The sequence below is a fragment of the Pseudonaja textilis genome, chromosome 1, assembly GCF_049901715.1.
Source record: "Pseudonaja textilis isolate UNSWEBS1 chromosome 1, rPseTex1.2, whole genome shotgun sequence".
Lineage (NCBI taxonomy): Eukaryota > Metazoa > Chordata > Lepidosauria > Squamata > Elapidae > Pseudonaja > Pseudonaja textilis.
The window spans coordinates 84921561-84947169 of record NC_141990.1 but is presented as its reverse complement, the minus strand read 5'-3'; the positions used below and the strand labels follow the sequence as shown (position 1 = coordinate 84947169).

At 37.6% G+C, this 25609-nt stretch overlaps 1 protein-coding gene and 1 long non-coding RNA gene across 11 annotated transcripts in view; one reads left to right on the top strand and one right to left on the bottom strand.

Annotated features, from left to right (window-relative positions):
• The window catches only part of HIVEP2 (HIVEP zinc finger 2), a 156744-nt gene that overhangs the window by 101331 nt on the left and 29804 nt on the right, over positions 1 to 25609 (bottom strand). The window lies entirely within an intron of this gene.
• LOC148127707 (uncharacterized) lies at positions 13963 to 23821 on the top strand. Its single transcript, XR_015744860.1, has 3 exons — positions 13963 to 14018; positions 14413 to 14508; positions 23802 to 23821. It is a non-coding gene; the product is annotated as an uncharacterized LOC148127707 (long non-coding RNA).

Here is a 25609-nt window from a genome sequence, read left to right as displayed (position 1 = left end):
TGCAGTAGCACTAGGGACATTCCCGTAGATAAGTCTAGTTTGATTAACGGTGCTTTTTCAAAAAGCAACTGGTTCATTTTTTTCCTTAAGAAGAAAACATTTTGCTTCTCATCCAAGAAGCTTCATCAGTTTATTTATTTATTTGATTTGTCAATCGCTTACAAGATAATAGGTATAAGTATAAACATGGGTAAGAATACAGGAAATAGGTATGAATAAATGGGGACAAAAGGACAGGGACAGTAGGCACAATTGTGCACTTATGCACACCCCTCTTAGGAATGGGGTGAGGTTAATAGTGGATAGTTTGAGGTTAAAGGAGTGGGGGTTAGAGGATGTAACAACAGAGTCAGGTATTTTGCATTCCAGGCATTGACTAGTTGCTGAAGTCGTACTTTCTGCAATCAAGTTTGGAGTGGTTTACATTGAGTTTGTATCTGTTGTGTGCTCTTGTATTATTGTGGTTGAAGCTGAAGTGGTCATTGACAGGTAGGACATTGTAGCAGATAATTTTGTGTGCTATGCTTAAGTCTAACCGTAGGCGGCGTAGTTCAAGGTTGTCCAAGCCCCAAATCTCAAGCCTGGTGGTATTCTGTTGCGAGCAGAGTGTAGTACTCTTCTCGTGAAATACTTCTGGACTCGCTCAATTGTATTAATGTCTGATATGCAGTGCGGATTCCAGACTGATGAGCTGTATTTAAGTATTGGTCTGGCAAAAGTTTGTATGGTCTAGTTAACAATATTTCTGGAGGAGAAGCTTCGTAAGATTAGATTTACAACTCTTAATGCCTTTTTGACAATGCTGTTACAGTGACCTCTGGCACTTAGGTCATTTGATATGAGTACACCAAGGTCCTTGACAGAGTGAGGATCATCAACTAAGTCATATCCACCTAGTTTGTATTTGGTGTACTGATTTTTTTACCAATGTGTAGGACAGAGGATTTGTTGGTCGAGATTTGAAGTTGCCAATTGTTTGATCATTCAGACACATAATCAAGGTTTCTTTGAAGGACAGTAGCATTTTTGGTGGTGTTGAATAGTTTTATGTCATCCGCGAAGAGGGCACAGTTGCTTATAAGGTGATCGCAAAGGTCATTTATATAGAGTATGAAGAGTGCGGGTCCTAGAAGGCTGCCTTGGAGAACACCGCTGTTAACTGGAACAGGGTTTGATATAGCGCTCCCTATTTTTACTATTTGTTGCCTGTTTGACAGGAACACAGTAATCCACTTATGAAAGGATCCAGTAATGCTGTAAAAGTTTAGTTTTAATAGTAGTTTGTCATGTACCACTGAATCAAAGGCTTGGCAGAAGTGTATGTAAATTGCATCTATAGCTTTACAGTTGTAACCTCTAATTTGATCACTTTGATATTACTCACTCTACAAGATTCTTGGATAGATAAAGATGGAATAGAGAGATGACTCAGGTCCTTGGGAGGAAAATACAAGATATAAATGTAGGCAATAAATTATTAGGCAAGTCCACATGTATGTATGAAACCATACACAAAAAAGCTGCTATAAAGAAAAACCGTGGAAAGAGTCAGCATCTATGTGAGGAAAAAATACCTACCTATAGAAACACAACATACAAACAATACAAACACACCAACATCGAGCCAAGACTAGACTCACCGTAAACCAGACAAGGTTTTTTTTATAACACAACCCTGACTAGGAAATGCCTTCTGAAGAACGTGAAATCAGGTCCTTCCTACTAGGTTTTAGACATGGAATAAAACTACCAGTAGACTTCCAAAACTTTTATTTTTATCTTTATTTTGTTGTAATTTTAGTGGGCTGTAATATTTTTTTTACAAATGTATATGTACTTTATGCTTCTCCATTGGGCAAAAATTAATTTATAACTCATTTTAATAAATAAGTAAGTGTTTCCCCAACCATGATTTGGAGCAAGTGAATAGATTAATTATTACTGATGTGGATTTTGTTTTGGTTTGGTTTTGTGGGGGGAGTGAGGTCCTGGGTTTTATATGTGGTGGGTTTTCTGGTTTTAATCTCTGTAAGACCCAAAATCACATGTGTGGGCAGATGTATAATTCAAATTAATAGGAAGTGTTTGGGGTTGAGGTGGTAGAATGACATTATATCTGTTTTTGCTTTGTTATTGTTTTATTCCAAATATCTATTAAATACTATTAGAAAGGTGTCATAGTCAGGGGATCTAATGCTATATAACCAGTGTTCTCAAACCTTGGGGATTCTCAAGTTAAATAAAACTCTATTGTTCTTATTATTTTTAAAGCTGATTGAGTTTTCTCAGCTATAGAGGGAGTCCTGTTTAAACTTGTTCCCACTTTCCCTGAGCAGATGAGGAAGATACTTGCAAGCCCAAAGTAAGTTTTAAGAGGCTAAACCTACAGACCATATGTCCAGACCATATGCCAATCACAAAAGCTGCATTATTATTTATTAACTACATTCATGAGAGGAGATCACACACATTCATTAATTCAGAACCTTTAAAATATCAAATATATATTTGTATGTCTATGCATATATGTAAAAATGCAGGATGAAGAACCAAATTGGTTGCTTAGAGGTGCTTTTTTCTGACACCTCTGAAGTTTCTCCAGTAGTCTCAGGAATACCATTCAAACCAAAACTCTAATGATGATAGAAGTAGTAATTCAATACTCTGAATGCAGTATGGAACAACCTAATAATTTTATAAGGTATTTTACAGTTGAGGAATAAAATACAGTACATTGCAGAAAGATTAGTAGATGAAATGCAGATACAAAAATGCCCTTTTCACTGTATGGCTCTGTGTTCAACAGGGTTTCTAAGTGGAATTCCTCTCCATGTTAAGTAGGTTAGTAAACATAAGTTAATACTTTTTTTTTAACAATCCAAGGCAATTGTTAAAAGGGAACTTAGAAACTACCTTACTGAATCTGTCAAAATCCTCTATATTCTTCCATACTACAAGAACTGGTAATTACTTAGCCTCAATGACAATAATCCTATTATGCCATTGATTATAACATATATTTATTTTACGCATAATGCTACATGTTACATCACAAACTATTATCAGTTGTCATCATCACCATCCTTTCTTAACTGAGCATGTGTGGAAAGGAAATATAATGCCTGTGACAGTAGCTATTACAATTCTATAGACATGTGACCATTTTGAAAACCACTTTCTATGTTTCAGTCTGGGTTGCAGATCAACCCAGTCATAAAACAAAAACTAGGCCAAAGAGAAAAATGGTTGAGTATCTCAACAGGAAACATACATCTCTGAACATGGTAGTCAATAGAAGTATAACTACTATACCAAATGCACATTGTGTAAAAATAGAGATTTCCCCCTCACACACACACAAACACACACAACACACACTAAGGGGAGTCATGTAAAACTAAGAATCATGTAAAACTTATTCAGAGAGCATGAATTATGTAAACATTTATACTTCTCTCTTTGCCTAAGGGAGGCTGGATGGTATATACCATTCTAAGAAATAATTGAATATGAGATGGATCTCTCTGCCTTGCTTGCATGCTCAGTATTTCTGGCTCAACTAGAGAATTAATAATGAAAATAATCAACATGCTTAAAAAAAACAGAATCCAAAATGCAACACTATTTTTCTTGTCAGCTCATCTTCAGCCTTACTTTGAAAAGCTAATTACATGCTTTGAAAAGCATGTAAACATATATGCTTGAGTCTGTAAATGGAAAGGGGGGCGGTATTATAACCTTTTTCTTTTTTTAATAAGCTGTTCAGGATCAAGGATGGCCCAAAAAACAAAAAAAGGAGGGGGAAGCAACAGCAGGGGAAATTGCAGGCAGTAAACATTTCCTGGAGATATAGATACCATTGCAAAGGCCTGGTGTGAAAGCTGAGGTGATATAAGGTCACACACCCACACCCACTCAACAGCAGAGGTCTCTGAAGGAGGAACAGCTATGGGCTAAAACATCTAGGGTGATCAGCAAGAGAGAACAGCTTTACATGGAACATGTCATCAAATGTAATTGTATGCATTGAGGTCCTGAAATCGCAATAGGAATACATTCTTAAAGCACAAAAGTAGGTGTGAGACACAGAGAAGGAGGACGGAAAAAAAGAAGAGCGAAAAAATAATCTGTCTGAAGTAGAAAATAATTACATGAATATTAACAAGAGGCAAAACCCACACCCAGATACCACTGGCTACACAAGAGGCAAACAGAAGATTAAAAAACCAAAAGCAATCATTCACAACACAGGTTCCATTTGTGCTACTATTTTTATCCACCAAATGCTTCTGTAAGTATCCATAAGCTAAATTCTTGTTTTTCACTACTTCATGTCCTAAAAAACTTACATGACAGAAAAACATTTATATCCCCATTTAAGTGGGAATATATGATATATCATCAGAATCTGCTAGTTATAATTTCAGAGCCCATTCAATTTTTTTAGCTGACACAGAAATACCCATATTGTTTACAAAGATGATTCTCAGAACAAATGAATGTTTGTGTTCTAAGATATTTGTCAAGAAGCCAACAAGATGAGAAATTAATCTGAACTTATTTTCCTTTGAAGAGCATAAAATCATAACCAAGACCTAAAATTATTAAACCAGTAATCACAAAGCTATTACGTTCCGTACAACTGCAGGTGGATAATTTCAGAAGACATCTAACTCTGTCATGCTTGATTTCAAAGCAGAAAATTTATATATAAATTTTAACCAGAGGACTGGTTAAAAAATAAGTTGGGGGGAAAAAGGATCACGTCTTTTCAAAGTTCTTGCAAATTGACTCCAACAATATTATTAGTCTTACCCAGACTCTCTTTGTAACAGAAGCATTCCATGCTGCAACAGCTCCCAATTTTATATTCTAAAATACCATCCCTTTAATCAAGTCTTGCTTTGCTATTTAAAAGTATTAAAGAATGTAAAGTGCATTTTTCATGAATGGTTGAGTTCCAGCCATGTTCCATCATGACCCTTAGTACGGTGGCCCTCAAGCTTTTGGCCACTAGGGACCAGTTCCATGGAGAGAGGTTTTTCCACAGACCAGAGGGGGTGTGACTTCATGTGCTGCCCATCCCGCAGATGGGGCTTCACTCGTTTGTGCAGCCCAGTTTCTGACATGCCGTAGCCTGCTGCTGGTCAACAAGCCAGGAATTGGGGACTCCTGCCTTAGTGCCTGTATTATATCTAGTATCCTTCCCCCCCAAAATGATAAGCAATCTTATATTTGCAGTGCACTCAGGCTGTAGATGTATTGTTTCTAATGTGTGCAGTTGAAAAGAAGAAAAACACACACATCCATATACATATATTAACTTAATTAATTAGACTGCTGGCTGAAGTCATCTTAAAAGTAAAATAATGTATTGCTATACAAAATCTGCCAATGGAACACATGTTACAAACATGTCTTTTATTTACAAGTGATGGGCTACATTTATTGGACATGTTGCAAAAGAAGTGTGGGTGGGTGGGTTCATAGGTTTTATTATATGTGGATTTAAAAAAAAATTAAACTGCCCAGAGTCACCTATGTATGAGTTGAGCAGTTATATAAATTTGTTCATAAATAAATAAGCAAGCAAGGTGGACAATCATATCTTGAAGATGCTAATTTGGATTTGTACACTGAGGAAGGAGTTGAGCTAATTATAAAGGAAATTAAAAAGGGATGTGAATCAATAAAGGAGAATATTTGTAGCTCTGGGTTGAATTAAGGGGTCCTTGGTGCTCTTTGAGCTTCATTGTTTTCTTACAGATGATTCATTACCCAAACTAGGTATCATCATCATCATCATCTATACATACACATACACAAATGGCATAACAGTCTGGAACTGAGGATAAGCATGCAACATCCAGAGCTCAGGAGTTGCCATGGCATCAGATTGTTAGAGAACAAGTGGGTTTTGAGAGTGTCAACAGGCATAGAGATAGAGATGACCCTGTCAACACTGTACTTCGATTACAAAAAAAAAAACCTAGTAAGGTTTCTCATCAAAGGACTTCAAACAAACTCTACAGTCATAGAATAAGAGACATTTTCTTTATGAATGGCTAACTACCAGGTTAAAAGGGAAAAAGTAAGAACGATAATAATAATTGGTCAATTTTCTCAATGAAGAGAAATAATAAGTGCAGTTCCCTTCATTATCTTTTTGGAACAGCGCTTTTAAATAAGTTCATAAATGCTCTTGTCATAAGAGAAAGCAATATGTTGCCCAAGGCGTGGATGATATTAAACTAAAATACAGTTAATCCTTGACTTACAATCACAATTGAGCCCAAAATTTCTGTTGCTAAGTAAGATACTTGTTAAGTGAGTTTTGCTCCACCATTCCTTGCCACCATTGTTAAATCACTACAGTTAAGTTAGTAACATGGTTGTTAAATGAATCTGGCTTTCCCACTGACTTTGTTTGTCAGAAGGTGATCACATGAGTCACTGTTCATTGTTACAAGATGTAGGGGTGTTCACTAATTTGGATGGCTTCAAAAGAATTATGAATTCTAAATTATGGTGGCCAAAGCAAAAGGAAACTATGACATATGTTATGAGATATGAGATGAGATATGATGATATAATAATACAGAATAACAGAGTTGGAAGGGATCTTGTAGGAAGGCAGGAAATCCTATACCAGGGGTGTCAAACTGTGTCGTGTGGTGTATCTGCGCCGACGTGTGATGTATTTTTCCTCTTTGTTAAACTGGGTGGGACGGGGCCAGCAAGTGACACATTAGGCCCACGGGCTGCGAGTTTAACACCCCTGGCCCTACACCATTTCAGACAAATGGTTGTCCAATCTCTTCTTAAAAATTTCCAGTGTTGGAGCATTCGTAACTTCTGTAGGCCAGCTGTCCCACTGATTAATTTTTCTAACACTGCCTCTTTCTAAGCATATATTAACTTTTTCAGATTTATTCATCAGGTAGAATGGAGCCCACAACTCAGGAATGCACAATTACGGGGAAAGTGTGAATCACCTACCCCTTAATTCCTTCTTACAGTCTAAATAAGAGACCTTCCATAAGGGATACTACTACTACTTATGAGTACCATATAAACTTCTGATAATTTTTCTTACCCTTCAGAGTGCAAAGTGATGCCTACGGCTGTTTTGATGGTGTTTTGAATCCACCAGATATAAAAATCATACTAAGAGAAAAATAACAAAAAATGTTTCTCATTTCCTCCCAATCTTCCTACTCAAATAGTCATTTGAGGATCTTCAAATAAATATATAAAGAACCACAAATGGATCATGGGGTTAAGACACTTAGATAGGATTAGGAGTAAGAAGATATATGCCCCAGTTTTCTACCAAGAATAGTGTTTAATGTGGTAAAGAATAAAATACAAATAGAGTTAACAAACAAAAGCAAAATGTAATATTAAAAATTAATTGGAGGAAATACATACGTGAAAAATTAACACCCATCTAATCTCCTTTTTGCAACAACAAATCAAAATTTAACACTACAATATAGTCAAATCTTAATGACTGTAATAAAAAAATCTGCCTTCTGATCCCCAGACTAAATCGAAATTACATTTAGCTTTCACTCTAAACTACTTTCATACAGAAAAGCTAAGAAATGCACACAGAAATGTCTTCCTGCCCTCTTTAAACTGACTTCATTTGCACCTGCTAATTTCCGTGCAGTGCATCCTGTGCAACTAAGTAGTTAGTGAAAATTATATTTTTACAGGTTTTTAAGCTGGTAAATGGTAGCGTATAATTGAGATGAATTATTTCAGCTTTCACAGTGGAAAATTCCTAGCATTAAATACAAAATGAGGGGTGATTTTTAAATTCAGAGTTTTCAAGTTCAGATCAGAGAGTCTGATGAGCCACCTCTCCTTAAGCTGAAAAGCAGATTTCATGTACAGGAAACATCTATTTAAAAAACCCTGAACTTCTTGGCAACATTATTTTTCCAAAATGCACTGAATCTTCGGGGAGGGGGAGGAACCCTTGCCTCTTCTCGCTGTATCCAACAACAGCATCATAAATGGCCTGATGCACTCGGACATTATCAAAACACAAGCATTTCCATTTAGTCCGGGGGTGGAGGTGGAGGTGGTGGAGGAGGAAGAAAGGAAATGGAGGTGGAGGTGGAGGAGGAGAATGCTATTATTTCTTTCATAAAATTCTTTCATAAAATAAAATAAGAGGGAAACATTTTCCTCCACTAATCAGACTGTTTCTTTGATAAGTATGACCACATGAAAAAGCCTATCTAATTAAAATTACTTCACAAAAGAAAACCCGAAGGTCATTATGTCTGAGATTTCTCATTAGGTTTCTTGCCCATCCGATTTTTTAATTTTAAAAAAGTCATTCTTTTTTTAAAATGAGAATTGGCCTATTGCAAATTGAAACCCCAATCTTTAACATTATATTCATTCTGGACTAGTCTAAAACCCTTCTGCTTAAAAAATAACAATGATGGGAGATTTCAAACCATTGCTCCAGTTGGAAGTATGCCTATTTGCTTAAAAAAAAAGAAAACAAAAGCAAGCCAGAGTTATAGGAAATATCCTGATGAAAAAGCGCCTAGAAAAGTAGCAGATAAGTGTTCCGATAACTCTATTTTTTATCACAAGATTTTCAGAAGTGATTTTCTATTAACTTACTTCTAGGGCTGAGGGAGAATAAATGGTCCAAGATCACCCAGCTGGACCTATGCAGAGATCTCAATTCATTGTCTCTCAATTTCTTTTTTTTAAGGTTCTAGGTACCTTAAGCACTTTAGCAGACCAGCTCTCTAATTAGAGCTTACCCTCCAATTAATGTCATTATAGCCACGGACTTCATCTTAGGAAGAAATAATTACTGCCCTTTCTGGACAAGAAATATTTGAGTTCCACCTATATATTCTTGATCTCATTTTAATTTAGGTGGCTTTTATACAGTTCCTAGAATTCTGCCTATTATTTGAATAACTTCAGTACATCACATAAATTCTTGCTTTAGGTCTGAGAAGCATTTAAACTCATTTTTGGTTATGCAAGTAAATTTGGCTATACTACACTGTGGCCAGCTAACAAAGAAAAGGATCATCAAACAAGTCAACCCAGAGTTTTGCCACAATGACCAGGCTCACATCATCCTATTCGGACACCTTTTGCAAAGATCTAGCTCTTTGGAGAAGGCCTTAATGCTGGGGAAAAAAGGAAAGAAAGAGAAAGAAAGCAGTGGGATGTATGGGTTCAATTACAATTTCATTGAGTACATAGTTAGAAGATCTGAAAGACCAGGTTATGGATAGATTGTCATGGAGAAAATCTATTTCCATGGTTGCTAAGAGTTAAAACAACTAGCATATAATAAATGATCAATCAATCATAATATATCAATTTATAATATAATATTTACTAACATTTACTTGGACTAGTCCAGGCACTTGCCAAGAGTCATTAATGAAACAAACCCTATATTGGCAATTGTAGCAATTTAACACTGTTATCAAGTTAATGACCAAAATGTAAATATCACAGCTGACAAGTTCAAATATTGTTTTCCAGGCAAAAGCAGCATTTTATTTAATATATCAGATATAGCAGGTTCCCCAAGTAAAAATTATATAAAACAAGTTAAGCCTATTGTACAAAGTTTGAGAAAATGGAAATGTAAGAGAGGAAGTCTACCATTCTGGTTTTAACTGTTAAAGCAAATTGTGAAAAGGAAACATCACACAAACAAATATCCTAGTAAAAGGCCAGAACAGAACAAAGGAACAAAAGAAAAGGTGTAGCGAAAGAGTGTAATCCATTTATAGTATTGAATTGGCTAACAGCAAAAACTTTGGACCACCAATAAGAAAATAACATTGGCCACAGCATACAAGGAAAATCTTTATAAGATGTTTTACAGGTGGCATCTTCTGCCAGAGCAAGGCTTTCCAAAATGTTCAAAAATATATCTCCAAATTGTTGGAAGTACAAAGGTGTATCACATTTTTTCACATGTGGTGGACTTGCAATGCTGCAAAAAATATTGGAAACTGATTCAGACATAGGTGGAACAAATGGTGGGAGAATGTATTCCATTTAAACCAGAATTTTTTCTCCTAGGAATAATATCAGAAAGATATAGGAAGGATTTAATTTACATGTATTGACGGCAGCTAAAATATATGCACAATACTGGAAGAATGAAAACATACCGCCAGAAACAGAGATAATAAGAAAAATTATGGCATGTGCAGAATTAGCTAGGCTAACTCTACAATTAAAAAACAAGGGAGAATCTAAGTATTATGAAACATGGAATAAATTCTAATAATGGTTGCATAGAAGAAGGCAAGGTCGGAACATAAGTAGCTATGATGATTAGAATAATTAGTAATTAGTATATCAGACAAGGAGACTGTAATTGATGAAGTAAACTGTATGTATGTATAACAATTGTAATGCTAGATCGGCTGCATCCTGTTGTATTCTTATAATTAAAATTTTTAAAAATTGTTTTTTAAAGAGTGTAATCAAGAACTACTGTTGTGCTGCCTCTTTTCATTTCTATTTTTGTGTCTATTTTACAATAGTGTGATAAGGACATTTATGATTACTGGCAACCTCTAATGACCATAAAAGTTATCCATTATTTTTAAAAAGGGTTAATTTTTACAACTTTCCCTATGGAAACCTCAATGGCTTTTGTAGGTATCGTGCAAGACCTGAACCTATGGCTCCAGCTATTAACAACAGCTTAATATTTCTACCCCACTCAATTAGATAGTTCTCATTCAAGTAATAAGTACCAATTATAATAAATGCCACAACAGGTACAAAAAAGCAACATTTAAGATCTTTAGCACTGCTTTCGCACTGTTGCTTCCAGTGTAAAAAATATTAACATGATACTTCTACATACATAGAAAGCTAGAAAAAGAATCAGAAACAGTCAAGAACTTAGTTGATTAAAAAAAACATCTTTCGGTTTCAGAGTTTGGAATTAATTGATCACAGAATTTTTTTTTATAATAATAGTATAAAACCAGAGGAATGGGATTAGAATATCCAAGACTTTTTAGGTATCTGATAGGCTTTTAAAATAAATACATGTAGTAAATTTATCAGATGTTTAGTGCATCCTTTTTTTAAAAAATGAGGAAAATTGGGCTATGTTTTGGCATTTTGCCATAATTTCAGTAATGTAATTTTTGTCAAGGGGGCAAGATGGCTTAGTTGGAAAGCTGAAAACGCTGCTCGACGTGTGAGTTCCTGTAACTTGCCCCAACTTCTGCTCACCAGGCAGTTCAAAAACTTGTAAATGCAAGTAGTTTAGTTTTAGTATATGTGCTGCCAAAGCGAGCACCAGTAGAGTAGTGCTCCACAAGTAGATAAATAGGTACCACTTTGGTGGGAAGGTAATAGCGTTCCCTGCACCTTGGCATATAGACATGCTGGCCAGATGACCACGGAATTGTCTTTAGATACCACTGGCTCCTTTGACAAAGAAATGGAGATGAGCACTACCCCCTAAAGTTGGACATGGCTGGACAGGGAAAACCTTTACTTTTACCTTTTATTTTTTGTCAAAAAAACCAAAAAAGCAAGAAAAATGCATTTGTTTCTGGATTTGAATGCTCATCCTTTTAAACACTTTTAGTTCTGAGTAACAGAATATAATAATAAAAATAGGATATTTTCCTCCGAAATAGTGCTTATCTGGATTTATTTTATCAATGGTTAGACAATAAAATAGGGTAATGAAATATGTGGAATTTTAGAGTATAAAGAATAAAGATGTATTATCTTTATCATAATCATAATATAATCATGGGATAGATTTGGGGTTGAATTGTCATAAATCAATTAAAATATGGATTATCTTGCATAATATGAACGAATAATAGTATAGTGAAATGATTAACAATGATATTAATGTATTGAGGAATATTTGATAGATAATATGAGAACATATACAAGTAATTGTAAGTTATGACTATGAAGTGGATGCACCAAACAATTTGTAAACCAACCGACACACTGTATGTACATAAGTGGAAGATGGCTTGATGTTTTTATGTTGTGTTTGTATGCTTGTCTTAAAAAATAATAAAACTTTATTTAAAAAAAAAAAGAAATAGTGCTTATCTGATCTTCTTTATGATCTGCTTGTAAATGTCAGAAGCAGCATTGAGAGCCAGAAGCTTCTGTGGTACAAGGTGGACACTTCTTTTTTTAAAGGACACATTAATTCCCACAGAGGCAAATAACTGAGTTCCAAAAGAAAAACAGAGATTTATTTTCGCCACATTATGCACCTACTCACAGGCTTATCATAGATGAATGTTGTTATAATAGACTGTCTGTGCTTCTTCCTCTGGGGTGGGTTCAGTGGAAATTAGGATTTTATAGCTGCTATGACAACCATGAGCTTATCCCAAGTCATCAAGAAGAAAACTCTGTTGAGGCCCTAGGTGAGGCTTCAGTCAATATGGAAGTGACAAGGTCCCCTATCGACTGCTGCAGAGGACTTACCCTAATCAGTCCTGGGGGACTCCTTGATTTACACCAAGGAACCTCAGGAGATGAAACACCAGAAGAAACGCCTGAAGTAACACGGATGAAAATCAGGAAGCAAATCTAAATAAGCATGGATATAGGTAGCCATATAGCACTGTAAAGTACAGAGAAAACTAAGCCCAAAATATATTTGCATTCTACCCAATGTAACAATTCTCCCATTTCTCATTATTAAACTCTCTAGTTAACTTTCCTGAGGAGGAAAAGTTCAAGTAGTCTTCATTTAGCAACCACAACTTGGTCATCAAGTAGAATGATCGCTAAATGAAACTACAACTGTGCTTATGATCTTGCTTCAGCTTTCCTTTGGCTTTGCAGAATTGCAAAGGTCATAAATGTGAGAATGGGCATGAATTTACTTTTTCATCATCATAATTGTGAATGGACACTAAATGAGGCAGGGGCATTCAGACTAACTGTATACACAACTTCAGCGAACTGAATAATCAACTTAATTAAATCAAACAACAAATAAAACAAGTACATAATAGAAAAACACATTAACCCAGTAAAGTTTCCAAGATTTTATTTCTAACATCACGCTTTATATTACAGGTCAATTCTACCTGGTAGTTTTTCAAACAGTGATATTTTTTTTTAAAAAAAAAAAACTTCCAATCCAGAAAATGAAATTCAATACTTTCACTTAAACTACAACGGAGCCTGGAATTGTAGTCATAAGTCACAGCAGACATATGTCAAGGCACCATGTGAGCGGCTTCGATGTTACGATATTTTTTACAATAGGCACAAAAGTATGTCATTGCAGCTGTTAAATAAATCACATGGTCATTATGGGAAGAATGTGATTGTTAAGTGAAACCAGCATATACAATGAATGTTTTTTGTTCTTTTCTGCTGTTCACAAATCATGGTCATGTGACCATGTGAGATACTGCAACCATTGGTACATGCGAGTCAGTTACCAGAATACGAAATTTGTCAGTTACTGAAATATGATCGCGTGATTGCAGGGGTGGGGAATATTCAGTTGTAACTTCAAGGATGGGTTTTAAGTAATCTCTCTAAATATTCTTCTCCCTAAACATTTCTTCAAGATAAGCAATGACTTGTAGTTTTGTAAAACAAATCTCACAAAACAACTGTTGGCATTTTTTCAAATTCAGTAAAAGGAGGGAAGAGACAAAAGTTACATTTCTTATCACTACTGCTAAGACCACATCAGCAAGAAGCTGACTGACTGTTTGTACCGGATAGATACTTCAATCAAAATAGTATGCCAGCAATGCAGGTTCACTATAGAATGCAAACCTGAAATTAAGTGTCAGCCAGGACTCAGAGGGAAAAAAGAACACTATTTTCTCATAGCAGGAAGAACAGGAAGCCACGAACATTTCCTGTTATGCAGATGAAACAAGCAAATACGTCATTGCTTTTATGCTCCTGTAGGTTGTCAGCAAATTTAGGGTCAACATTCAATCATGTCCAATACATTGGCCACAAGAGAATGGGTATGTGTTTTTCTTTTTTCTGTCTCTGCCATATATGTGTATTTGCCATATAGAAAAGCAGCAATGGTGTCTGCATTCGGATACATAACAGTTTTCAAAGCTTCGTGATGAAACCTACTGTTTTCCTTCAGGCTGCATTTGAATTTATGCACATAGCACACCCAATTTCCAGAGAACCCATACCTACATTCCTATTTCCTGTACCTGCTCTGAGGCATGGAAAGCCTGTTTTGAAATAAGTATTCCATAAACATCTTATCTGCATATCCAGAAGGTTGAAGGAGAAAACAGAAAGTGTTTCAAGAAGAAATTACTTTTTTTTAACATCATCTCTTGTGTTTCTAAGACATGAGACAAGAAATGGAACAACATGCTTCTATGTTTTGCTGTGCAGATATATTTCTTTATGAAGATCCAAATCCACACTGGGACAACCACATAGCTCTGTCTTCCATTGTACATGTAAACATTTGGAAGAAAAAAGCAACAGGTAAGAAAAAAACATACTTTTAAATGCAGAACCATGATCAATGCCAACCCTAAACAACAGGTTGCCATATATTTAGATCCTAAAAACAGTTAATGTTTATTATCTTAATAGGATAAGAACAACTGCTTTTCTACGTTCTTGATATGTGTGTGTGTGTGTGTGTGTGTGTGTGTGTGTGTGTATGTATGTATGTATGTATGTATGTATGTATGTATATATATATATGGCATTCAGCTTTGTTCGGGTATTTTCCCACGTCATTGTACCCAAACAAAGCTGCATACCCAAACAAAGCTGAATGCCATACATGTAAGTACCCGCGAAAACTTAAGAAAAATATATATATATGTATGTGTGTATGTATGTGTGTGTATATATATATATATATATATATATATATGGATCTTTGGTTGTTGTGTGGTTTTCTGTGTGCGTAAGATTAGTATCTAGTGCAACGTTTCGATGAAGTCTCATTCATCATCTTCAGGCTGTCTGTCTCCGGCTCTGTGCTTTTCAGAGTAATGTGAGATTGCAGCTGCTTCCTCCTTTTAACTGCCAGTGGGGTGGGACTTGATTGGGTGGGGGCTTGGCTGTGTTCTGATTGGGTGGGGTGTGTCTCTCATTGGTAGGGGTTTGGTTGTGTTCTGATTGGTTGGGGGGTTAGCCGTGTTCTGATTGGTTGGAGGCGTGTTCTGTTCAGGTGGGGGCTTGGCTGTGCTCTGTTAGTCTTAGTTGCTGGGGATTTGAGCTGGTGAGTTGTGATCTTGCTGTTTGGCTTCTAGTTCGTGGTCCTGTTGCATCTTCATAGTGGGTGTCGGTTTGCTTCATGTATGGCTCGGAGGGGTTTGAAGTGGGTAGTGATGCAGCTGTAGTGCAACTTCTGGTCCATGGTCGTGTCTCATCTTCTGAGTGGGTGAGAGTCTGTTTTCTACATGGAAGTGTGGTGGTGGCATCTTGTGTGGCTCTCATGGGTGTGGGTCTGGTGTCCTTCTTCATGTTAGGTACTCGTCTGTTCATGAGGGCGGGTTTCCAAATGGCTGGAAGGCGGGAGGTGTCATCTCGTTTGTTCATGCTGTGTGGGCGTTTTCTATCTCTATGGCTTCTCTGATTATTCTGCTGTTGAAGTGTTCGGTTTTGGCGATAGTTCTGGTATTTTTAAAATCAATTTCATGTCCTGTGGCTTTGAGGTGTTGGACCAGGGAAGAGGTCATTTCTTCTTTTTTGATTGAGTTCTTATGTTCTTCAATGCGTGCATTTATTCTTCTGTTAGTTTGTCCAATGTATGTGGTAGGGCAGGCAGTGCAGGGGATTTCGTATACTCCTTGGTTTTCTAATTCGATTTTGTCTTTGGGGTTTCTTAGGATGGTGGATATTTTTCTGTTTGTGCAGAATGCTGTTTTGATGTTGTGTTTTTGGAGGATCTTGCTGATTTTGCCACAAGCTTCCAATTGAAATTCCACACCAACACAGCAGCCACCAAACGCATCCTTAAAAGAACAGAACTGGCCCTAATTAGAAATGAACTTCACACGAAAAGGTTTCTCCTAGACCAAATCAACAAAGATCTCCTCACACTCCACCTCAGACTCAGCAACAAGATTCACCCTCTACTTTGGGACAAATCCAAACAACTTGCTGTCTGGAGAGCCGAAACACAGACCACCCTCAAGACAGATACTCACACCAACAAACTCAGGAAACTACAACAATGCCAGAAACCAACTCCCCTCCCCACAGCCACACATGAAACAAACATTGCACAACATCTCAGACAAGATCCTCACTGAAGCTGAAACCAAGGTCCTTTCAAAAGGATTCAACTTTGCTGTCGCTCCCAAACACATCCCCACAGAAACCATCATATGTGGAGTTGAAACCAGCCTGACCAAAACCAACCCTGATGATGCTAACAAAATCAGACTCAAAATCACCAACATCCTCTGCACTAGCAAACCACCCAAAAGCAACTTATCCAAAGAAGAACAAACTGCACTATTTAACCTGAAAGAAGACACCAGCATAATAATCCTACCAGCAGACAAGGGCAATGCGACAGTGGTTATGAACACATCTGACTACCAAACCAAGCTAACCAACCTACTCCAAGACCCCACATACAAACCCCTAAAGACAGACCCCACCACCTACCTAGAAAAACTACCAAATCCAAAATAAAAGCCTCCCCCATCAGTGAAGAAATCCAGCAAACGAATCATACCCAGAGAAAAATCATCCAGATGCCCCAAGCTCTATGGTCTCCCCAAAATACACAAAGAAGGAACCCCACTCAGACCAATAGTCAGCTCCATAGGCTCACCTCTACAAAACCTAGCCAAATTTCTGCAAAAACAACTACAACCTTATGCAGAATCCATCAACTCACACGTAAGAAACTCATTCCAGTTCATCGAGATCATAAAGAAACAAAACTTACAACCTAGCGACCTACTAGTAAGCTTCGATGTCATATCCTCTTCACCCAAGTGCCAATAAAAGAAGCCTTGACAGCCATCCAAAACAAATACAACCCCCAAGCACATCCTAGATCTAACCAACCACTGCCTATCCAATACATACTTCACCTACAATGGACAAAAATACAAACAAATAGAAGGAGCACCCATGGGATCACCCTCTCACCTGTCATCGCTAACCTCTACATGGAACACTTTGAAACACAAGCTCTAGAAAAATACGACCACAAACCCAAACTCTGGCTCAGATACGTAGATGACACCTTCATAATCTGGCCACATGGGAAAGAAAAACTGAACAACTTCCTCACACACCTCAACAGCCTACACCCCAAATACAATTCACCATGGAAACAGAAGCCAACAACCAACTTCCCTTCCTAGATGTCTTGGTATACAAAAGACCCAATGGCTCCCTAGGACACACCATCTACCAGAAGAAAACACACACGAACCGCTATCTACATGCACTCTCACACCACCACCCAGCACAGATCAATTCCGTAGCCAAGACACTCATCTCCAGAACAAAATGCTTAGCTGATGAACAACACCAAAAACCGAACTACACACTCTCACCAACGTACTTACAGCCAATGGATTCCAAAGAAAGAAGATTACCCACCTAATCCAAAAAGAAACCCCAACCAAAATCCAAGACAGAGAACAAGAAAACGGCAAAGCCCTCCTCCCATATATAAAAGGCACTACAGACAAAATCAGCAAGATCCTCCAAAAACACAACATCAAAACAGCATTCTGCACAAACAGAAAAATATCCACCATCCTAAGAAACCCCAAAGACAAAATCGAATTAGAAAACCAAGGAGTATACGAAATCCCCTGCACTGCCTGCCCTACCACATACATTGGACAAACTAACAGAAGAATAAATGCACGCATTGAAGAACATAAGAACTCAATCAAAAAGAAGAAATGACCTCTTCCCTGGTCCAACACCTCAAAGCCACAGGACATGAAATTGATTTTAAAAATACCAGAACTATCGCCAAAACCGAACACTTCAACAGCAGAATAATCAGAGAAGCCATAGAGATAGAAAAACGCCCACACAGCATGAACAAACGAGATGACACCTCCCGCCTTCCAGCCATTTGAAACCCGCCTCATGAACAGACGAGTACCTAACATGAAGAAGGACACCAGACCCACACCCATGAGAGCCACACAAGATGCCACCACCACACTTCCATGTAGAAAACAGACTCTCACCCACTCAGAAGATGAGACATACCATGGACCAGAAGTTGCACTACAGCTGCATCACTACCCACTTCAAACCCCTCCGAGCCATACATGAAGCTAACCGACACCCACTATGAAGATGCAACAGGACCACGAACTAGAAGCCAAACAGCAAGATCACAACTCACCAGCTCAAATCCCCCAGCAACTAAGACTAACCGGAGCACAGCCAAGCCCCCACCTGAACAGAACACGCCTCCAACCAATCAGAACACGCTAACCCCCAACCAATCAGAACACAACCAAACCCCTACCAATGAGAACACACCCCCACCCAATCAGAACACAGCCAAGCCCCCACCCAATCAAGTCCCACCCCACTGGCAGTTAAAAGGAGGAAGCAGCTGCAATCTCACATTACTCTGAAAAGCACAGAGCCGGAGACAGAAGCCTGAAGATGATGAATGAGACTTCATCGAAACGTTGCCTAGATACTTGAATCTTACGCGAGAAAACCCGAACAACCAAAGATCCACATATAAATACCCGAGAACCTCAGAAAACATATATATATATATATATATATATGTGTGTGTATGTGTATGTGTATATATGTATATATGTATATATGTATATATGTGTATTTGTTTTCTTAAGTTTTCGGTACTTACATGTATGGCATTGGCTTTTGGAGATTTTCCCACGTCATAGTAGTTGTGCTTTTAAAGTTGTAGCGACGTTTCAGCAGAATCTCATCTGCCATTATCAGGCTTCTGTCAGGCTTCTGATGATGGCAGATGAGATTCTGCTGAAACATCCCTACAACTTTAAAAGCACAACTACTATGACGTGGGAAAATACCCGAGCAAAGCCGAATGCCATGCATATATATATATGATATATGTATATATGTATATATGTATATATATATATATATATATATATATATATATATATATATATGTATATGTATATGTATATGTATGTATGTGTATATATATATATATATGTACTAAAGAATGTAAGAAGATAAAAATTCACACACACACACACAGTGAATGAATGAATGAATGAATGAATGAATGAATGAATACGAATAATCAGTCATTTTTCCAGGTCCAACACTATAAACAATTTAAATCAGAACAGCTGAAAATCAAAGAATCTCATATATTACACAAAGAGAAAGAATCATTTGCTCTTAGAAAGGCAGGAGAAACCTATCAAATATGCCCAAAAAGTGCTATCAGATTGCACAGAAGACTTCATTGCACAACAGTACACAGTGATGAAACTACCTGGGATATAACTGTTCAGATTCATTACTTTTAACACCACACTTCTTTACCACAAAATATAATAAGCTGTAGTACAAATATGCCTGTGCTTGAATGCTAAGCTTTTGGTAATTATCTCTTGTTGATCTATTCTATGTCATTGGAAGAACTGTATTAAACCATCTTGGCATAGATCTGGCAGAGGAAAAACACCATCTGCTTGTCACAGCAAAATATGAACCTTATAAAATAGTATCCGAACAACCGTGATTAATATCAAAGGTAGTTATAATCCACTAGAACAGCAGTGTATTTAGAAAGGGAAAACCAAATCTCCATCATGTGTGGATTTAGTCCATCCAGATTCAGAGAAGATTCTTATAATGCACTGACTGGCCTTTGAAGCAAATTCTGCAAATTTAAAGTGGTAAAGAAGGTGTACATTCAAATATTTATTCAGGCTAAATGGTTGAAACATGCTATACTGAATACTAAATACATTTTTAAAAAACCTATCGTGTTATTCTTGGGTCACAAGATTTTTAGGCTAAAACTGCACTGGGTGACACCAGCCTTGAAAGAATTGAATCTGCTCAACCAGTCCAGTCAGCTAGAAACATCCAACTGGAAGTCCCTCCCCCTTCTGGGGTACATGAGGTATTGAGAGATGCTCTTGCTGTAGTCCCTGCTTTGACGAATATGCTCCCCAAGAAGCACGGGAAACTCTTCAACTCCCACTATGCTCATGTTTCAGAAATTATTTTATTTGAATGAGCCTTTGGCACCATTGAAAACACTTACCTTGTTTTTGTTTCTGATTGTTTTTCCTTTCTCCTGTTTTCTTGATTTGTATTTTTTATTGTGTATTATCCAGTCTCTTAGAACTGCAGTTTTCAAGGTTCTACCAAATAAATAAATAAAACCCATTTGCTATCACAAGTATAATCATACGTTTTTAGAGTTGTAATTTTAATGTCAGCCTTGGAAGCCATATTTTACTTAGAAACTTCTAGGCTGCCACATTTTAGTGCCTGGGAATTTGGGAGGGAGGATTTCACAGAAAGGAGGAAGATTAGACTCAACAACATTCTTCTCATAAACTCAAGGACAAATTACCCTGTATCTGGAGAGGAGTGTCTGAGAAATGTCTCCAGTTGGAACGATGGTTGATTGGACCATGTGATAGACTGGTGGGTGCAGGGATGAGTTTTGACTTTCAACTGGGAAGGGAAAACCCAGGACTCTCAGATTTGGGTTTTCCCAGATGTGCCAATATGACTTCTTTAATAAATTCTTACTTGCATAAACTTTATTTCTGAGTGCTGAATGAAATGGGGAGTTTCATTGGAACGCTGACGTTTAGTCTGTTACAACATCACTTCAAGGGAACAGACTATAATCTCAGATGAGACTATCCCCCATCCTGTTAAATTTTAGGACAGTCACTAAAACCTGGCTTTTTAAGGTCTTAGGAGGAATCTAGTATGGGTTAAACCTCCTGTCAGCCTTCAAGATTTTCTTCCTTTGCTTTGCATCTTTCGGCTGTCATAAGTAACGGGGGGAGGAGGGGGGACATGGTTATGGGAAGCGAGCTGGAGGTGTTACAAAACAGAACTATATAAGTTGAGGGGGGGGGGAGATTCTTGCTTAGGCTTCTATCCTATGCTATGCGCAGCCGCAACTCTTTATCAAAATATGTCAAGGATATATCAACAGAGGCTTCATTACCACCTGGAGATGCCCACATGATGCTATACAAAACTTTTAATTGGATGAGCCAATTGAACTATTGGGGGTGGGAACATTGCCATCACTTTGTATATGTGATTTACGGGCTCATTTTCTCAGATTCAGAATTCTTTTGTTGCTACCATTTGACTTCCAGGAAAAGATATCTTTTCTCTAATTAACGGAGTCTAAGTATTTCTTTCTTGGATTTTGAATGGTGCACCAGCTGACATTATTCTGAATCGCCACTTTACCAGCCCACCTGGAGAATTAATAAATTTTCTTCTGAGGGGGTCTGAACACAATGTCTAATCCAGCCAGTGACCAAGAAGACCTGGAAGCAACTGGAGGACAAGATTCCCTGCTGTTAGAGGCAGCAGGGGAAGCCGACTTGTAGCAGAATTAAGTCTTGGCGAAAAACCAGCTGTAAAACCCAAATGGATTTTGGAATGGCCCCCTCCCCGCATCAGGAAACAACTTCAAAGTTTCTTGGGATTTGCTAAGTTTTACTGTCAATTTATCCCTGCTTGTGCGAAGATTGCAATGCCTATCACAAATCTCCTAAAAACCAAAGGGGAGGTGAAACCAAAGCCTAGTAAACCACTGGAGTGGTCCATGGAGTGTCAAGCTGCTTTTGAGAAGCTGAAATGACTGTTTGCTACTGAACCAGTACTTAAGCACCCGGACATGCACGCTCCTTTTGTAATCCAAGCCGATGCGAGTGACATAGCAGTCGGGGCGGTGTTACTACAAGCAAATGAGATGGGGACTCTGCAACTGTGTGCATATACTTCCCGTAAACTAACTGAAACCGAAAGAAGATGGGCCATCTGGGAAAAAGAAGCTTTTGCAGTTTGCTGGGCTCTGTTAACCTGGAGGCATTTCCTAGAAGGGACAAAATACTCATTTGAGGTGTGGATGGATCATAAAAATTTGGAGGCTTTGAAAACACCTTGAAAGCTGTCTCCCAAGCAAGTTCGCTGGGTGCAGTACTTTAAATGCTTTAATTTTTCATTGAAGTACATTCCAAGGCGGAAGAACTTCATGGTGGATGCTTTGTCTAGATTACTTCAATATAATAGTGCTCGCCAAGAAGTGGTACGGCCTATTGTCCCAACCAAACAGTTGGCGGCTCCAGTGGTTACCAGAGCCCAGAAAAAGAAAGAAGTTGATTTATCAAATGATTTAACTGCACAATTAAAAGAAGTTCTAAAACTTGATGATTGGTTCCTTGCTCACTCAAATAACTGTACGGTTAGAGATGGATTGGCATGGGTGGGGGGCAAATTATATGTGCCAGCAAAGCTGAGAAACCAAATATTACAGCAAGCTCATGACTCTAAAGCTGCTGGACATTTTGGATTCGTGAAGACCTTACACTTGGTTAAAAGGAAATTTTGGTGGCCTACCTTGAAAAAGGACATTGAGACTTATGTGGATAGCTGTCCTAACTGTGCCTCAGCCAAACGGCCTCCTGGTAAACCAGCAGGCTTACTACAAAATGTGGCTAGACCAACTGCTCCATGGACAGTGGGGGAAATACAGTTATTTGGGTAGTAACAGATCTGTTTTCCAAACAGGTACATTTCATACCTTGTGCAAAAATCCCATCTGCGAAAAGATTGGCTAAACTATTTATTTTACATATCTAAAGATTACATGGGGTTCCTGAACGCATAATCTCAGACAGGGGTGTCCAGTTTACCTCAAACTTTGGGAAGGAGTTCCTGAAGTTATTGGGTTCTGCCCAGGGCTTAAGCTCTGCCCACCACCCACAAACCAATGGGGCTTGTGAGAGAACGAACTCAGCATTGGAACAGTATCTTAGATGTTCTATAAATTATCAGCAAGATGATTGGGCTCACCTACTGCCATTTGCTAAGGTGGCGTATAACAATTTCGGTACATAGTAGTACTGGGTTTACTCCATTTAAAGTGGCTTCGGGACAAGACTTTGTCCCTATACCCGAGCTTCCACAGGAGAAATCTAAAACATTCAGTCATTAGATGAATGGATAACACAGCTCCAGATTACCTGGCCGGTTACCTGTAAAGCATTAGATGATGCTCATCAAGCCCATAAAAAATTTGCAGATAAAAAGAGAACTCCACAAAAACCATATCAAGTTGGTGACAAGGTCTTTTTATCCACCAGATATTTGCAGTCCACACAAAAGTAAAAAAAAACTTGATCTAAGTATGTTGGACTTTTCCCAATTGAACGAATTGTGAACCCTGTGGCAGTCCAATTGAAAATACCTAAAAAACCTCCGACAGATCCACCCTGTCTTCCATGTTAGTTTATTAAAACCTGAACATACCTCCGACTTGAGACCGACTCAGGTCGATCCCCCTGTGCCATTGCTAATTGAAGGTGAACAACATTTTGAAGTTAAAGAAATTTTGGATTCTCAAAAACAAAGGGGTCGACTCCAATATTTGGTTGTTTGGAAACATTTTCCTCCTTCCCAGTCCAAATGGGTGAATGAGAAGGATGTTAGAGCTCCTAAGCTTATCAAGGTATTTCATACTAAATATAAATCCTAAAATATAGTATTTTGCTATTACATGTATATTTACCATTATCTTCTATTTTTATCTTTTATAGGACTAACACTTCTTTTTCAGGAGGACCAAATGTCAGCCTTCAAGATTTTGTTCCTTTGCTTTGCATCTTTTGGCTGTCATAAGTAACGGGTGTGTGTGGAGGGGGGACATGGTTATGGGAAGCAAGCTGGAGGTGTTACAAAACAGAACTGAGGGGGGAGAGATTCTTGTTTAGGCTTCTATCCTATGCTATGCACAGCCGCAACTCTTTATAACATATGTCAAGGTCAACGGACAGAGGCCTCATCACCACCTGGAGATGTCCACATGATGCTATACACAACTTTTAATTGGATGAGCCAATTGAACTATTGGGGGTCGAAACGTTGCCGTCAGTTTGTATATGTGATTTACACATTCATTTTCTCAGATTCAGATTTTTGTTGCTACCACTTGACTTCCAGTAAAAGATATCTTTTCTCTAATTAATGGAGTCTAAGTATTTCTTTCTTGGATTTTGAATGGAGTACCTTCTGAAACCTCCTCCCGGGGTCTATGGTTGGATGTTTTGTCCTCTGGGATTTTTAGTAGCTTTATTGTTATTATTCTGTGTTTTCATTTTATTATATCATCTTTAGGAAGACAATGTAATCCATTCAGAATCCTGTTGGATTGGACTTGGCAATGTAAGAGGAAGGAAGGAAGGATTACACCATGCATTAATTTATACACAGCATAACAATTACACCAATTAGAGAATGCAGAAATAGAACCATGTTAGTCTATGGTGACAGAGAATCAGAACAAGTTCATAGCATATTTTTCAACTAAGAAATGTTATTAAAAGGGTAAAAATTTTGTGAGGTATAGTTCACTTAATCAAATGGTAAGAAAGGTATTTTCATCCCAAGTCAAACAGCTAGCTTGGGCTTTTAAAGATCTAAACAGATTGGGGCAATTGAGTTATCTATATGAACTTGGCAGAGCCTTAAAATAAGCAGTGGCCATCTTCATTGATGGTCCGCCATCACAGTCTGAAAACCAGCAAATAGTGTTACTACTTAGCATTAGTCATTAAATGCAACTAATATGTAGCAGGGTCAGTCAATTCTACCCTCCAAAAAGACTTAAGAAGCTAACCAATCTGGTGGTCTCCAAAAGTGAAATGCAACTCACATAAGCTTTTAATTGCCTATGTTGAGCTAGGAAAACCTATTTTGATTTTAGGATAAATAAATCTTCTCTTGAAATACTAATACATTGTTTTACTATTTCTGGACGGCCTTATATTACTGGAAGTGAGATGATATGGCATATTATATTCTGGAGGCTGTCTTGAAGAAAACTTAGTCCTGAAAGGATCTTCATAGACACTTGGTCCTGAAAGACTTGTCCTAAAAGATTATAATTTGATTTCATTGAAGTAGAAAAATCTGTATCTAAAACCTGTTTTTAAATGGTTCCTTAACAACTAGAAGAGGATTTTATAAATTTCTTGGACCACTTGTGATATTGACCTTACAGTCTGAAAACTGTGATGTAACATGATATTGCAAGAATATGGGATTATTAGGACAAGCAAACCACTCTTTTTACCTTATTTCTCAGGGAAAAGCAAAACTGTTGGATCAGCCACAAAACATTCAGCCACAAGAATGTTGATTAAAATTGTAAAAGGAAAACAAGGTCATTTTGTCATCACACGTCAACTGTCATTTTTATTCCACATAACCCATCTTTTGTCTGCTCAATGTATCATTGTCTGTACAATATCACCTTCATTACCTCACTATTCTTATCTCACTAGCAACCTGATGTGCTATTTTATCCAATCTATTACTATGTTGTATCCAATCATTTGGATATTCC